At 38.1% G+C, this 14,845-nt stretch overlaps 2 pseudogenes; both read left to right on the top strand.

The window, feature by feature from the left end:
* The first annotated feature begins 219 nt into the window (after positions 1–219).
* Positions 220–289, top strand: LOC115065014 (annotated as a pseudogene).
* Positions 290–322: 33 nt separating this feature from the next.
* LOC115065013 lies at positions 323–398 on the top strand (annotated as a pseudogene).
* Positions 399–14,845: the final 14,447 nt, after the last annotated feature.

Here is a 14,845-nt window from a genome sequence, read left to right as displayed (position 1 = left end):
GCTGACAGGGGTGAGGTGGGGGTTGGTGGGTTGGTGAGGAAATACCCTCTCAGAAGCAAAGGGGAAGGAAGATGGGGTTAAGAACTCTGGGTCTGGGAGGGGGGACGAGGAAGGAGGTAACATTTGGAATAAATAAAACAATATAATGATGATGATGATGATGATGATGATGATGATGATTGATGATGATGATAATTAATGATGATGATAGAACGTCTGCTCATCCCTAGAGGCTGAGCAAGTGTGGCTGCTGTGTCACATATGCATCAGTAGGTGGCAGAGGGAGAGAGAGAGAGAGAGAGAGAGAGAGAGAGAGAGAGAGAGAGAGAGAGAGAGAGACTATGTCTGTACTCAGTGTTCTGACCTGTGAACACTGGAATGATTAGTAACCTAACAATCTGAAAAATAACAGACTGAGGCTACCACCAGTCTGACCCCAGGAAGGACCAGATGGTCTCCTAGGACAAGGAACAAGCTAGAGACTAGAAGAACCCCTCCTCGGACCTTGGGCTCAGGAGGGAGTAAGCCCAAGGCAGACAACCTTTGCAAGGGGGCATTCAGGCCGACCTGGTGAGGACCAAGCCCCAGAGGGTCACCAGACAGGTGCCAAGGGGTCCAGACAGGGAACTAGGCTGTGATGATCACCAGTCTGGTGCTGAACAGGCCTGGGCAGAGGAAGACTACAATTGAGATGGCCCCTGCCTGGCTCCACAATGCATGACTGGAATATAGCACTCCTGAGACCACTCCTGAGATGACCCCAGACACTCAGAGACCCTGGGTACCACTGAGAAATGGAAGAGAATGAAAACCTTAAGAATGTGGGGACAATAAAGAGAGGAAGAATTGGAGACTTGAGGTTGGTGATGTGAGTAGCTGGTGATGCCAGCTGGGATCATGATGGGGTCCTGGCCTGTGCTTCCACCAGGGACCGTGTCTGAGTCTGCTCTACAGCCACCGGGGGGTCTGCTACCACCAATGGCCAGGCAAATGTCCCTGGTCAGACTGCCACTCGGAGATATATTGATGTCTGAAGAACTGTGGAGAATTGGTCTCATTTGCTAGAGTATCTTGGAAGAGCTGGCCCTGGACATGGGAGCATGGGAGCTCTGGTCCAGCAACTTGTTTTCCATACAGCAGCCTGGGCAAGGAGAGATGTCCTCCTTTCAACCCCACTGCTATCCACAGCAGGCAGCAGAGCTGGCTGTGGTGTCATGAGAACAAGAGAGCTGTTCCCGACCCTCACAGGCTGCAGCACATGAGAGACGGCCCCTGCACCTTGCTTAGGCAGCAAATTAGAGCTGGCCCTGTGAGTTGTAGGTGAGCTGGCCCAGAGGGCATGAGCACAGGAGAGCCAACCCTGCCCCTTCTCTACTTTATGGTGGAACAGAAATGGGACAGATGCTCTTCTCCCATCCCACCCCACCCCACCGGGCCAGACCACACCAGACAATTCTCTGCTATATATGTGTTGGGGCTTCAGACCAGCTAGTGCATGCTGCCTGGTTGGTGGCTCAGTGTCTGAGAGATGTCAAGGCACTTAGTTGAGACTGCTGGTCTTCTTATGGGGTTGCCCTTCTCCTCAGCTTCTTCCAGCTTTTCCCTAACTCAACCACAAGGGTTCCCAACTTCAGTTCATTGGTGGGGGGAAGTATCTGAGTTTGTCTCAGTCAGCTGCTTGTTGGTCCTCTAGGAGGACAGCCGTGCTAGACTCCTGTCTGTGAGCACACCATAGCATCAGGAACAGTGTCAGGCCTTGGAGCCTCCCCTTGAGATGGATCCCAAGTTGGGCCAGCCACTGGACCTCCTTTCCCTCAGTCTCTTCTCCATTTTTGTCCTAGCAGTTGTTTTAGACAGGAACAATTCTGGGTTAGAGTTTTTGACTGTGGGATGGCAACCCCATCCCTCCACTTGATGCCCTGTCTGTTTGCTGGAGGTGGGCTCTATAAGGACGTTCCCTCTCTCCACTGTCTTTCTTGTAAGTTAGTTTGGATTGTAACCAAACTGTAATATAATTTTTTTTATCCATGCCATTTAAGAGAATGGCATGATGAGTCTTGAAGATTTTGTAACCCATAATATGTATTGTCTATTTATCAATATTCATGTCTCAGCTGGTCTTGGAGCTGTTCCCATATAGAAGGATCGGGATTATATATTACATGTCTTCTTGATCTTTCCAATCTCCCTCTGTCTGTATGTAGCCAAGCTCCTGAGGGCGTCTTCCCCAGTCAAATCTTATTTCCAATAATTTGGGTGGAAGACATAGCTTTTCTTTTCAACTTTGTTTCTTTTTTTCCCTTCCCCGCTTTTTACTCTGTACACTCAAGCCTTTTCCATTTCTTGCCGTTATTAATTTTTATATTTTTATTTTAAGTGAGAAAAGCACTCATCATTCTAGTTTCCTTCATTTAGGCTCCTTTTTTTTGCTGGTCATGTAAAATTCCATAAGAGGACATTCCTTTAGCCAGCAGAAGCTGGGAACCATGTGTATACAGAAGCTGACTGACACAGCTCATTAACAGGAGACTGTCAGTCACTTTGATGACACTACATCCTGCTTGTAAGTTGAGGTCACAGAGATTGTGTTATGAAAACATCTTGCACTCATTGAAGCAGAACATAAGACAGGGCATAGTTATTTCCTTTCTTCCTTCTTAACATTCACATTATTGAAAAAATAGCACTTACACTTGGACATGGGTTTTAGCTTTCAAACTCTACTGTGCATCAATGCTACATTTTCTGTTTCCATCTATCTGGTGACAGGCATCTTCTGAGGCCATAACTTTGCTATTGTGCTTAAAAAATCTTGGTCGTGCAAGGATGTCCGTGGAATGATGATCTAGATGCATTAGGTATATATCCGGAAGTGCTAAAGTAGCAAAATAAGATTTGGGGTGTAATGGCTCACAGGTTTCATCTCTTGTATATGATGGTTCTTGTATATGATGGGTAGGGAAATGCCAGGGCGGGAGTGAGTGGGTGTGTTGGGGAGCACCCTCATAGAGGAATGGGGAGTGGGGAAGGTATAGGGGGTTTCCATAGGGGAGACTTGGAAAGGGGATAACATTTGAAATGTGAATAAAGAAAATATCCAATAAAAGAAAAAAAATAAACCTTTCCCTCCTTAAATTGCTTTTGTTATAGCAACAGAAGAAAATGCCTTTGTTGTTGTAGTTGTTTTGTTTTCTTCTATACTGTCTCTCTACTAGTTTCTGTCTGTGCAGATCAAAGGATACCACACATTGCTACGTGGGATTTATTTTGCATTACTCTTTTCATTGTAGTAAGCATTTTTCCTGATTCTTGATTTTAAAATATATCTTTATTTGAAGCTCTTTCTGATTCTAAAGCCTGAATCAAATCTACCCTTTATGTTGCTTCATCAAGCACACTGGTACTCTCTTTTGCTTAGAGCCCCTTTGTAAATTATGTGTTCACTGTACATTAGAATATATGCTTCAAGTTAAGAAATTACTCTTTTCTTTTTCACAGAGACTAACGCTCTAAATTTGACAAAGTACTGCCTCACTATTTCCCCGATTTCGATCTATCTTTGAAATCTAAAGTAAAAATTTGCCCCATAAAGAAAAAAGAGATGCTTTATTTTAAGGTAACAAATACACATGCACTTTGTGTTGTTGTTACAAAGCCAATATTAATGAATCAGATATACCAACTGAAGCCAAGTTCCCCAAGCAATTGAACAATGAATTCTCAACTTTCTTCACTTAAAGCTTTTCTCTACTGCATAGATTGGAGAGCTTGTAACATTTAGTTCAATTTGCCTTCTATCCAGAAGTAATTTGTTGCAAAGCCAATAACTTGAAAGAAGATAATGTTCCCAAATCTTCTTTCAGGAGTCCTCAGATTATAAAGTTTTATATTTTCACCTTCTAAATTATGATCAGAAACTTACTATGTATTGGTGTGTTTTAATCTTTCTCTTCTTCATACTTTCCATTTAAATCATTTTGGAAACAAAACTTACATGTTTCATATAATACATCATTTACTTGAAATTATAATCATATAAAATACAGACAAAAATAATTTTAAAAGTCATATTTTTCATCACTTTTGTTTCTAATAGTAAGACACCTCACATATTTATTCAGCTGCAGCAACAAATAATTTAAACTTAAAAATGAATCATTCTTCATTAATTTTCACAATCATTATCTTTCATTTTATTTAATTATTTTTGTTAGATAAAACACACTTAATTTAAAAAAAAACTTGCAAAGAGAAAGCATCACATACCTAGACCAACACAGTCCCTCATACAAGGTGTTGCCTAGGCAGCAAGTACATATATCCATGCACATGTCTATGCAGTCATAATAGCCATAAAGAAACTGGTGCTTTGCTTTGGATTTTCTTTCACTATTCACTACATTTTGCAAATGCATCCAACACACACACACACACACACACACACACACACACACACACACACACAGATACAATGTATCCACCAATGCAAATATATCCAGTGCACACAGAATGACACAATGAAATTGAAACTTCTGCCCAGCAAAGGACACTATCATTAGAGCCCACAAAGAGGTTACAGAGTCAAGTCATTAACTGATATACTTCAGACAAGGGGCTTATATCTAGAACTCACAGATAATTACAGAAACTAAATGTCAGGAGAATAAGACTGCCAATCAACAGATAGGTTAAATCCATGAAAGTGCTAGAACTAGAAAAAACTATTTGCTTTGTGTCCCTTTCCATAACTCATGTGTCCCTTATGTGCATTCTATCTATCCTCATTACCCAATATTACCCTTCCCTGCTCTCTCTATGTGTCATGAGGCACTCACTCATTCATGCGTTTGTTCACATGTATGCATGGATACATTATAGGGTAGGATTCATCAGTAAGGGAGAAATGCTTTATTTTGTTTCTGATGTCAGGCGACCTTATTTAATACTATATATCCTAAATCCACCCTTTGTTCTGAAAATTTTGTGATTTTATTTTTCTTTAGAGGTTAACAGTATTTTTGTTTCCATATGTACCCGATTTTTATTATCTATTCATCTGTTGATAGACAACTAGATTGGTTCAATGTTCTTGCTAAAGTGGCTAGAACAGCAATATCTGTGACTGTCAGGTATTTCTGTGACTGTGTATGGAGGTCTTGGGGTATATGCCCAAAAGTGAAATGGCCTGGCCATATAATAGTTCATTTTTAAAAATTGAAAAAAATCTTCACACTGAATTCTGATATTAGTTTTCAGATTTCTTGATAATATCTATTCTGAATGGGGTAAGAAGAAATCTCAAGGTAGTATTAATTTGCATTTTCCTGATATCAAATGATATCGAGTACTTCCAAAAATAGTTATTGGCTCAGTGATTCTTTATGAAAACCATCTAATCAATTCAATTCATTAACCTGCCGGTTGATTGGCAGTCTGATTCTCCTGGTCTTATTCTGCAATTATTTATAAATTCTAGATATTAGGCCTTTGAAGTATATCAGGTAATGATTCCATTCAGTAACCTGTCTGTGGGCTCTGGTGATAGTGTCCTTTGCTGTGCAGAAACTTTAGTTTCATGTATTTTTCCCTGATGATATGTGGGCCTAGTTTCCACGTCATTGATTCAGAATGCTTGTACCTGCCCTGCCCTCTTAAGGGGTGTTCTCTAAGTTTTCAGCAGTTCAGGTTTTAAACTAAGTTCTTACTATTTTTGATTTGAATATCTTATAAGATGAACTATATGGATCTAATTTCATTCTTCTGAAAGTGGATACAATACAATTATAAATAAATTATAATAAATTATACAATTTAATGATGTCATTTGTTGAACAGGTTACATTTAATTGGCTAATATATGTATTTTCCTCCTTTGTCAAAACTTAGGTGGACTTAGCTTTATCTTTAATTTATAGGTCTTCTATTTTTATTCTATTGATCTACTTTTATATAAACAGCAGGTTGATTTTACCACTATAAGTCTATAGTATAATTTGAGGTTGGATATTGTAATACTTCCAGCTCTATTCTTACTCCATAGGATGCCTTTGGCTAGTCACAGTCTTCTGTGGTTCCAAATAAATTCTTGGATTACCATTCTTTTTTCCTAAAACTTTGAAATGTCATATTTGCAAGCATTGCATTACATCTTTAAATACATTTTGTAGGACAACCTTTTTCATAATATTAATTCTGTCAGTGCAAGAATATGTGGCACCATCCCATCAGCTAGTGTTTATATTGATTTTCTTTTACAATGTTGTGATATTTTCATTGTCTTTCTCTTTTTTGTTAGGCATGTACCTAGATGTATATTTATTAGAGTTATTTTGTATGGAATATTTTTCTTAATTATGTTCTCTGAAAACACATTGTTAGTACAATGAACTCTGTCTTTTATATTGATTTTGTACACTGTAATTTTATTGTAAGTATTTAAGAGGTATAAAAGTTTCTAGTAAATTCTATATAGTTCTTTAAGTTATTTATGTTAATATTTAATGTTTTATTATCATATGACCAGCAAACACTATTCTTTAGTATGTTTAGAACACATGTATTACCCTATTTCAATTTAAAAATATTTTTATAAGTGAAAACATTCATATATTAAAACATGTTCAGATTTGTTTTTTTCTGATAAGAAAATAGTCATTAAATATACTTTTATTAATATTAATCTTAAAATTGAACAAATAATCCCATGAAAAGATAAGAACATGGAGCAGAAAATAGTAAGAAAGTACACAGAAGAACCAAGCACACGCTTGAATACTTAAAAATTTCAGGCTGCTTTGAAATGTCAGTGTGAAAAGTTACAGCATGCCAAAGGTGTGACTTTTAATTCTGAGCAAAGATGTGACAAATGGCTCAAGCAGCTGTGCCTTAGTCATCTGGAAGATCACCCACTCTATGACATCAGCAGCTTTGAAACCTTCAACATTAGTTTTTTGTATGAAATTGCAAATACACTTAAAGTTTTCAAAGTATGAATCGGGGGAAAGTTAAAATGGACTATAACATTAAAAAAAGTTGACTGAAAGACTGTGGGCCAGAGATTAATTTTTAGAAAACTGCACAATTATGCACACCTTATAATTAGCATACCTCGCAAATTTTTATTCATTCTAAAGGCAAACAATTATAAAATTCAGATATTATTACATTTTATTTCATCACTGCAATTGTTTCAATTGGCACCTACTTGTTTCTTAGTATGGCCAATGATTTGCATGCTTGAATGTTTTTCTCCAAACTTCTTTTTTAGAAATTCCTGAAGGACTAATGCCATGAGGTTAGAATCTTGTAAAGTGTGTATGTTCAGGGTGCTCTGCCTTCTTAAATGGTTAGGAGTGGCATTAGGGGAAGGAGCCATTTATGGAAATGCTCCCCCCCTCTCTCATACACACCAGCACCCTGACACACTATACATATTACTGGTTCACTGTGTGTAATCTGGCATGTTATGACAAACTAAAACTGGATTAAGCAGATCATAACCTTTTGATCATAATCATCATTGCAAAAACTGCATTAATTTCTTCCAAAGTTAGTTTTACTCTCATAGCAGAAAACAATGTAAGACAATGCATTTAAAACTCAATAATTTTAGTAAATAGTGAAATACATGATAGTAGTAAGGTACAGCGAGAGACTAGAAGGTGAACAGACCTCTTTTGCGCATGGGTTGGTACAATTAATGCTATGTAAATGATTATCCTCCTGAAAGCAATCTACATATTCAGCACCATCCCAGACGTATTCTCCATGGAATCCTCAGGAAAAACAAAAACAAGAACAAAACAACAACAACAACAAAAAAAAAAAACCCAACAAAAAAACAAAAAAAAACAAAAAAACCCTTAAATTCATATTGAATTAGAAAAATCCGCAGATAACCAGAACAATCTTGATCATAAAGAACAATGCAGACAGGTGGCCAGATTTTTAGCTACATTACAGATTTATAGTAGTAAAGACAGCATGGTAATAGCACAGGAACATATGTAGAACAGTGAAACAAAACAGAAGACCCCAAAATAATGACATAACCACAACCATCTTGTCTTTGATAAAGATAAAAAAAAAAAAATACACACTGGAGAAAAAGCTTCTTCAACACACAGTGGTGGGAAAACTGGATGTCTGTGAGGGAGAATAACATTCCCCTTTTCCATATCTATCACTTTGCACATGAAAAAAATTTAGATGATTCAAAGAGCTCCACATGAAACAAAATAATGAAAGTGCCAGAGAAACACACAGGCAGGAGTCTATACTGCTAAGATAGGTGTGCCTAGGTGTAGAAAAGGACTCTCTAACTAGCCGTCTATTCTCTCAGAAATGAAGGCTAACAGTTGACAAATGGGGTCTTCTGGAATGAGCAAGCTTCTGTCAAGCAAAGCAGGAAAGCCGCTCAGTGAAGAGGAAGCTCCCCAGAACGGGAGAGAATCTTTGCCGTTATACCTCTGATAGGGAAATAATATCCAGAGTATTCTTTAACATACGTTAAAGAACTAAGAAATATAATCAAGAAAAAAAAAAAAGAGACCCAATCAAAAATGCAATAGGATACTGAACAGAGTTCTCATAAGAAGAAGAAAAAGAGTCAAGAAATCCTTTAAACATCTTCAGTATCTTCAGGAATCAGGGAAACAGAAATTAAAACTACTTTGAGATTTCATTTTACCACAGTCAGAACGGCTAGTGTCAAGAAAATAAATGACAAGAAAACATTGGTAAGGATGTAGGGGAAGGCGAATCCTCAGTCTCTACTGGGAGGGCTGTAAACTGGTCCAATCATTATGGAAACAAGTGTGGAGAAATATCAAACGTTCTAGAAGTAGAACTAATGCATGACCTCCTTGTTATATGTCCAATGGACTCCACACCATAGTCTATAGATGATTAATCAGCCATATTAGTTGCTGCTCTGTTCTCAACAGTTAGGAACTGAAAACAACCCTAGTATCTGTCAACTGATGCACAATGAAATATCATTCAGCTGTAAGGAGTAATGAAGTTTGCAGGTGAATGGAGGGAACTAGAATATATACCACATGGTAACCCAGACCTGGAAAAACAAACGTCATAGATTCTGTCTTATTTGTGGCTCTTGCTCTGAATCGTTAGATATGAATATATAACCTGTAATAACCATAGAAAACAGAAAAGTAAAACAGGACATGGCAGGGGTTGAGTTATTCAGAAGGCGATGTAGAAAGGGGATGGTAGGACATAGGTATTACGAAGGAGAAAATGGGAAAGGAGGACGTTTTCTAGGGTGAAGGGAGGGATGGGTAAGCTGAAGGGAAGGGAGGAATATACTAAAGGACAGGGTGCAAGAAGGATCAACAACACCAAGCTACACCTGATCAACAGATTCTTAAAACGGAGAAGCTATGTCTGATCAATAGAAACAAAAAAAAAAGGGGGAAGCTGTATGTGATCAAGAGACTTAAAAATGGTTCTTAGGAAAATGGTATCAGAAATTGATAGATGTATATGAGGAAAAGTATGTGTAATTTAAAAAGTATTATGACACAGAGGTGCTATTTGATGTCTGGACTTACACCCACAAATGTTTTATCTGTCTCTCACCTTCTATAATTGTGTAACTTCATTTGTTGTCAGCTGGGTATGTGCTTGTGTCCACAGGACATGCCTGGCAAGACGTTTATTTTTGGCTTGCTGAAATTGTGCTTTGTAGTGCAAAGTAAGGTTTGGGAGTGGTTGACCTAGCAAGAGGGAGAAAGAGGAGAAAAACTATGGTTTCTTTTTTAAATAATGGGACTCTTATAATGCTGATATTATGATTTCTTTAAATAAAATAGCCAATAATACCACTGCTCAGGTGAGCAAGCTTGTGATTGTATAAATACAGATGGCTCAAGCTATTCTGGGATACTTGCTTGAACATTAACAGGTAGTCAACATCTTCATCTGTGCCAGTGACTCTTCCCCATCTCAGGACCTGAACATCTGGCAAGGGTTGTACAAGACACTCCTGAATTTATATTGGTTATTGTTGTAGTCTCTAGCTGCCTTCCCTAACTTGAATGTAAGACCTTGTTGCTGAAGACACCACACACCTTGGACACATGACTTGGAGAATATGAACTTGAGCTTATTTGGAAGCCTGTCCCCTGAGGACTGGCTTCCACAGTACTAAAACTTCTATAAAGGATACCATAGAAGAAGAGCAATCAAAGCCTATAAATAACATTAATTACCATCATGGCAAAATATATGCAAAGGCAGAATAGTGGCACTTATGTCTTGAAGATCATAGTCATCTACTGAACTGAAGACCTTCTCAACACCTGGTATTGTCAATCTAGCCAACTATCTGTGACCGATGAGGACAGACTTTAGAGGAGAACCTGATATGACAATTTCACTAACCTGGTATAATTCTCAATTGTATTCTAAATGCTCATTTTTTATATTCACAGATAAGTTATAGCTGTCACTCCTCATCAAAGAGTCTTTATTATCCAGTGAGTAGAGCCCTTTTGAGAAATCCAAAACTAATCAATTGACGAGGACAACTGACTATGTGGTGCCCACCTCCAGATGATTTACTTAAAAATAACCACTACACCTTAAGCTTAGGGGACACCTCTGAAGAGGAATAGAAACTTTTTTAAGGGCCTGAGGACAAAGGCATGTGTGTGAGATAGCGTCTTTTATATATGACAAGGAGTGCTACCCACAACCTCTTAAACATGTTTGCCTAAATAATACTTGTGAAATGATGGCATGAGTGAACGTGCCAACATGAAAGGGCGGATCTTACTGGGGCTCATCCCTAGATGAACTCACACAGATGATCAATTGCTTCTGAGAAAGGGAGAATCTATTTAATCCAGGGACAAGTAACCTGATAGGTTATCTAACTTCAAGTTCTCAACCCTAAACTCACATATCAATGAACAACACTAATTGACTCAGCAAGTTGTGTGTGTGTGTCTGTGTTTGTATATGTGTGTATGTACATGTGTGCATTCACGTGTGTGTATATGCACATGTGTCTGTTGAAATGTTTAAGAAGAGGTCATGAAGTTGAGAAGGAATGAGGAAAGACAAGGAATGAGTTGGAAGAAGGAGAAGGAGGGGGTAGAAATGATGTCACTACAGTGCTTACATATGGAATTCTCAAAACTAATAAAATAGATTTCTAAAAAGGATGGGACTCTAGAATGAGATTGGCTGGTTCAAAGTTCCCCTTTTACTCATTGTCATTGATCTTGGAGAAGTTAATTGTGTCCAATTGTGCTCTATGGCACCTCAGAAATATGTAGAGGAAATATCTTGTATCTGTATGGATGTGCCACCTATCAATAACACATCTTTGGCCTATAGCTTAGTCAGGAAATAGGAACATCTGGTTGGCAGAAAGGATTCAGGGATAGTGCCTGGTACAGTAGATTTGTGCAAAGATGCGACTAGGCAGATGCACAGGGAACCTGAGCACAGGGAACCCTCCACAGAATGTAGGCTAAAATAATTGGTTATTTTAAGTTATGATCTAGTCAGCAACAAAGGTATTTGTATATATATATTTTTGAGTTTGAGTCTTATTTCTGGGAGCATGGGGCTGCGAGGCAGAATCACCTGATTCAACAAGAAAATCAAGTGAAAAATTCTGCAAAATCTGGCTGGCTTTAAAGAGAAAGATCTCCAGAAATATAGGTGCAAACATTGGAAGGTCACAAATAGAGTTATGGACAGGAGAAACCCTAAGGGAATTTTAATATTTCCCAAATCATCACTAACATTTAAATATGTCCATAGTACTTTTCATTTGTCTATACACATTGTATTTTTAAAAATTCCATATTTTGCCGGGCAGTGGTGGTGCACGCCTTTAATTCCAGCACCTGGGAGGCAGCAGGCAGATTTCTGAGTTCGAGGCCAGCCTGGTCTACAAAGTGAGTTCCAGGACAGCCAAGGCTATACAGAGAAACCCTGTCTCAAAAATACCAAAAACCAAAACCAAACCAAACCAAACCAAAACAAAAAAACCAACCAAACAAAGAAAAAAACAAAACAAAACAAAAAAAATTCCATATTTTAGAAGAGTGTGGGCTTCTTTTTTGTATCATTCTGTCACACCTGTGAAGAAGAAATCAGAAATTGCCACCAACAGATTGGCCTGTGAAAGCATCTGCGAGACACTTTATTGGTTGCTGATTGACGTAGGAGGGCCCTGTCCACTGTGGCTATCACCATCCTTAGGCAGGTATAAGAAAGGTGACACAAGCATGAGAAAGCTAGTGAGCAACATTCCTCCATGGTTTCTGCTTCCCTTCCTGCCTCAAGGTTTCTGCCTTGAACTCTTACATTGACTTTGTTCAATAATGAGATATTACCTGTAATCCAAACAGACGCTTTTCTGGCCCAAGTTGATTTTGTTCATTGTTTCATCACAATATTAGAGAAGCAAACTGAAGCAATAGTTATCATATTTGAATAAAATAAACTAAACAATGGCAGATTTGTTGATATATATATATATATATATATATATATATATATATATATGTATATATATGAATTTAGATGCATTTCTAGGTCTTATGACTTGAAATAAATTTCAGAGATATGCATTAAATTATACATTACTGTTTGTGCTTGTATATGCCTAGTGAAAATAATCATGACTCCAAACAACAGTGTTGTCTGGAAAACCATAGCCAAAGTACATACTGGACAGAATTATGATTATTAGTATATACTGTGGATGCATAGCTTTTACTAATGTACTCTGATTTAACCTTCCTTTCAACAGATATATAATAGGAGTCACGATATGGGAAGTAGATGAAAATGGGAGAAACGCAGCCTCACCACCGTGGAAGGAAGGAGATGGGCTCCATGACAGCTTTCTGCTTGTGAAGTTGCTTAAGCCTTACTGTATATTATGCCGTGTTATGCAGCCTGTCTGTGTTCTTCCTGTACAAAATTACTCATACTTTAACCAAAGCAACTGGCAAAAAGATAAACTGTAGGGGCCCTGATGAAGATTTAATTGGGATCTTCAATATCTAGAATTTACCAGCATGACTAGAGATTTGAGAATAAACTAGAAAATGAAAACTTAAATAATCAGATGGACTTATTTTTATGTCTAAGACGGCCACTGAGTCTTATTTTATTAAACTAGAAGAGACTGGGAGGCTAGTTCTGCACATATACAAGAATCAGTATAGACTTATGAATAGTAAATATTCACTTAAAATTGTTCAAACGGTTGTCTTAATATGACATGGACATTTGCATCTGTTATGACTATCAGAACTGGGAACGAGGGATTTTTTTTTTTATTAAAAGTTAAAATTAGTAAAACTCAACTTAATCAGTAGCAGTCTTCATGTGATGTGAATGAGCTAATTTACTGAAAGTGTGTTAATGTGGGAGAAATTTATCTTAATGAGTATAAAGTTGTATTGAATATTCATAAAATATTGATAAAAGTTGCTTTCTTTTTAGTTACAAACTTGAATGCTCTAAGATGTAGGAAATGCAGTTTTAAAAAAATTCTTTTTACTTTCAAGAATTTTAGCATTCCTCATGTGTAATTGCACATTACCACATTCAAAGGCAAAATGATATGTGATGAAAAGAAATTCTCACAGCACAAAGGGATAAAGAGAAGACATAGGATAGAGAAAAATAATAAAATGATTCCTAATGATATTCTGGTGTACTCATAGATTGGTTGGTGTCTAGCCCAATGGTCATCTGAGAGGCCTGTTCTGGCAGCTGAGGTGAGCAGATGCAGAGCCCCACAGCCAGACACTAAGCAGTGCAAGAGTCCAAATGGAAGATCTCCACAGGTTCCTTCTCCTTGGAGCGTGGGGAACCCTGTGGAAGAAGAGGAGGAAGTCTTGTAGGAGTCAGAGGTGTCAGAGACATCCGAAGAACGTGACCCACAGAATCAACTAAGCGGGGCTCAGAGTCTCACAGAGACTGAAGGGACGATCATGGAGCCTACGCGTGTCTGCAGTAGCTTCACTGAATACACATTATGGTAGTTTAGCCTGGTGTCCTTATGAGACTCCTAATGCAAGGAATATGGTGTGGGCAGGTGTCTGATTATTTAGCCTTCTCCTGGGACATTTTTCCTTCTCCTGGTTTGCCCTGTCCAGCCTTGATATGAGAGTTTGTGCCTCCGCTTACTTGATTTTGTTGTGCCATGTTCGGCTAATATCCCTGGAGTCCTGCTCTGTTCTAAAGGGAAAACAAGGAGGAGTGGATCTAGGATAGGCAGAGCTAGCAGAAGTGGAGGCAAGGGAATTTGTGGTCAGGATTTATGAAAATAACAAACCAAGAAGAAAATAAAATTTAAAAAAATATATAAATTCTCATGCAAAACAAACAAACAAAACAAAACAAAAAATGAACAACGCAAAAACCTTCCAAAAACAGTTACAAACAAAACACGGGAAAGGAATATTTTCACTTCAATGAGGGCAACGGCAGGAAGTGACTCAGGGAGATGTCTACCCAGACTAGATGATCAGCAGTTTTTAATAAGGAAGAGGAGAGGGAAAGTATATTGTTCACGTGAGTCAGGAACCATAAAACTATTTACAGGAGCAAAACTTCTCTTTCTCTCCTCTGGCTTCAAATCAATCCACATCTGCCTTTCTTGCTTCATGTCATGTTCAGAATGTGCCAGAACTCAATTCAAGTCAGCCTGAATTCCCCCCTTGGCATTGTCATTGTGCACTTTCTTTTTTTTTTTTTTTTTTTTTTTTTTTTTTTTTTTTTTTTTACATTTCAAATGCTATCCCGAAGGATTCCCATACCCCTCCCCCCACCTCTGTTCCCCTACCCA

The sequence above is a fragment of the Mus pahari genome, chromosome 11, assembly GCF_900095145.1.
Source record: "Mus pahari chromosome 11, PAHARI_EIJ_v1.1, whole genome shotgun sequence".
NCBI classification, from domain to species: domain Eukaryota; kingdom Metazoa; phylum Chordata; class Mammalia; order Rodentia; family Muridae; genus Mus; species Mus pahari.
The sequence above is the reverse complement of the archived record's forward strand: the minus strand, read 5'-3'. Positions and strand labels throughout refer to the sequence as shown.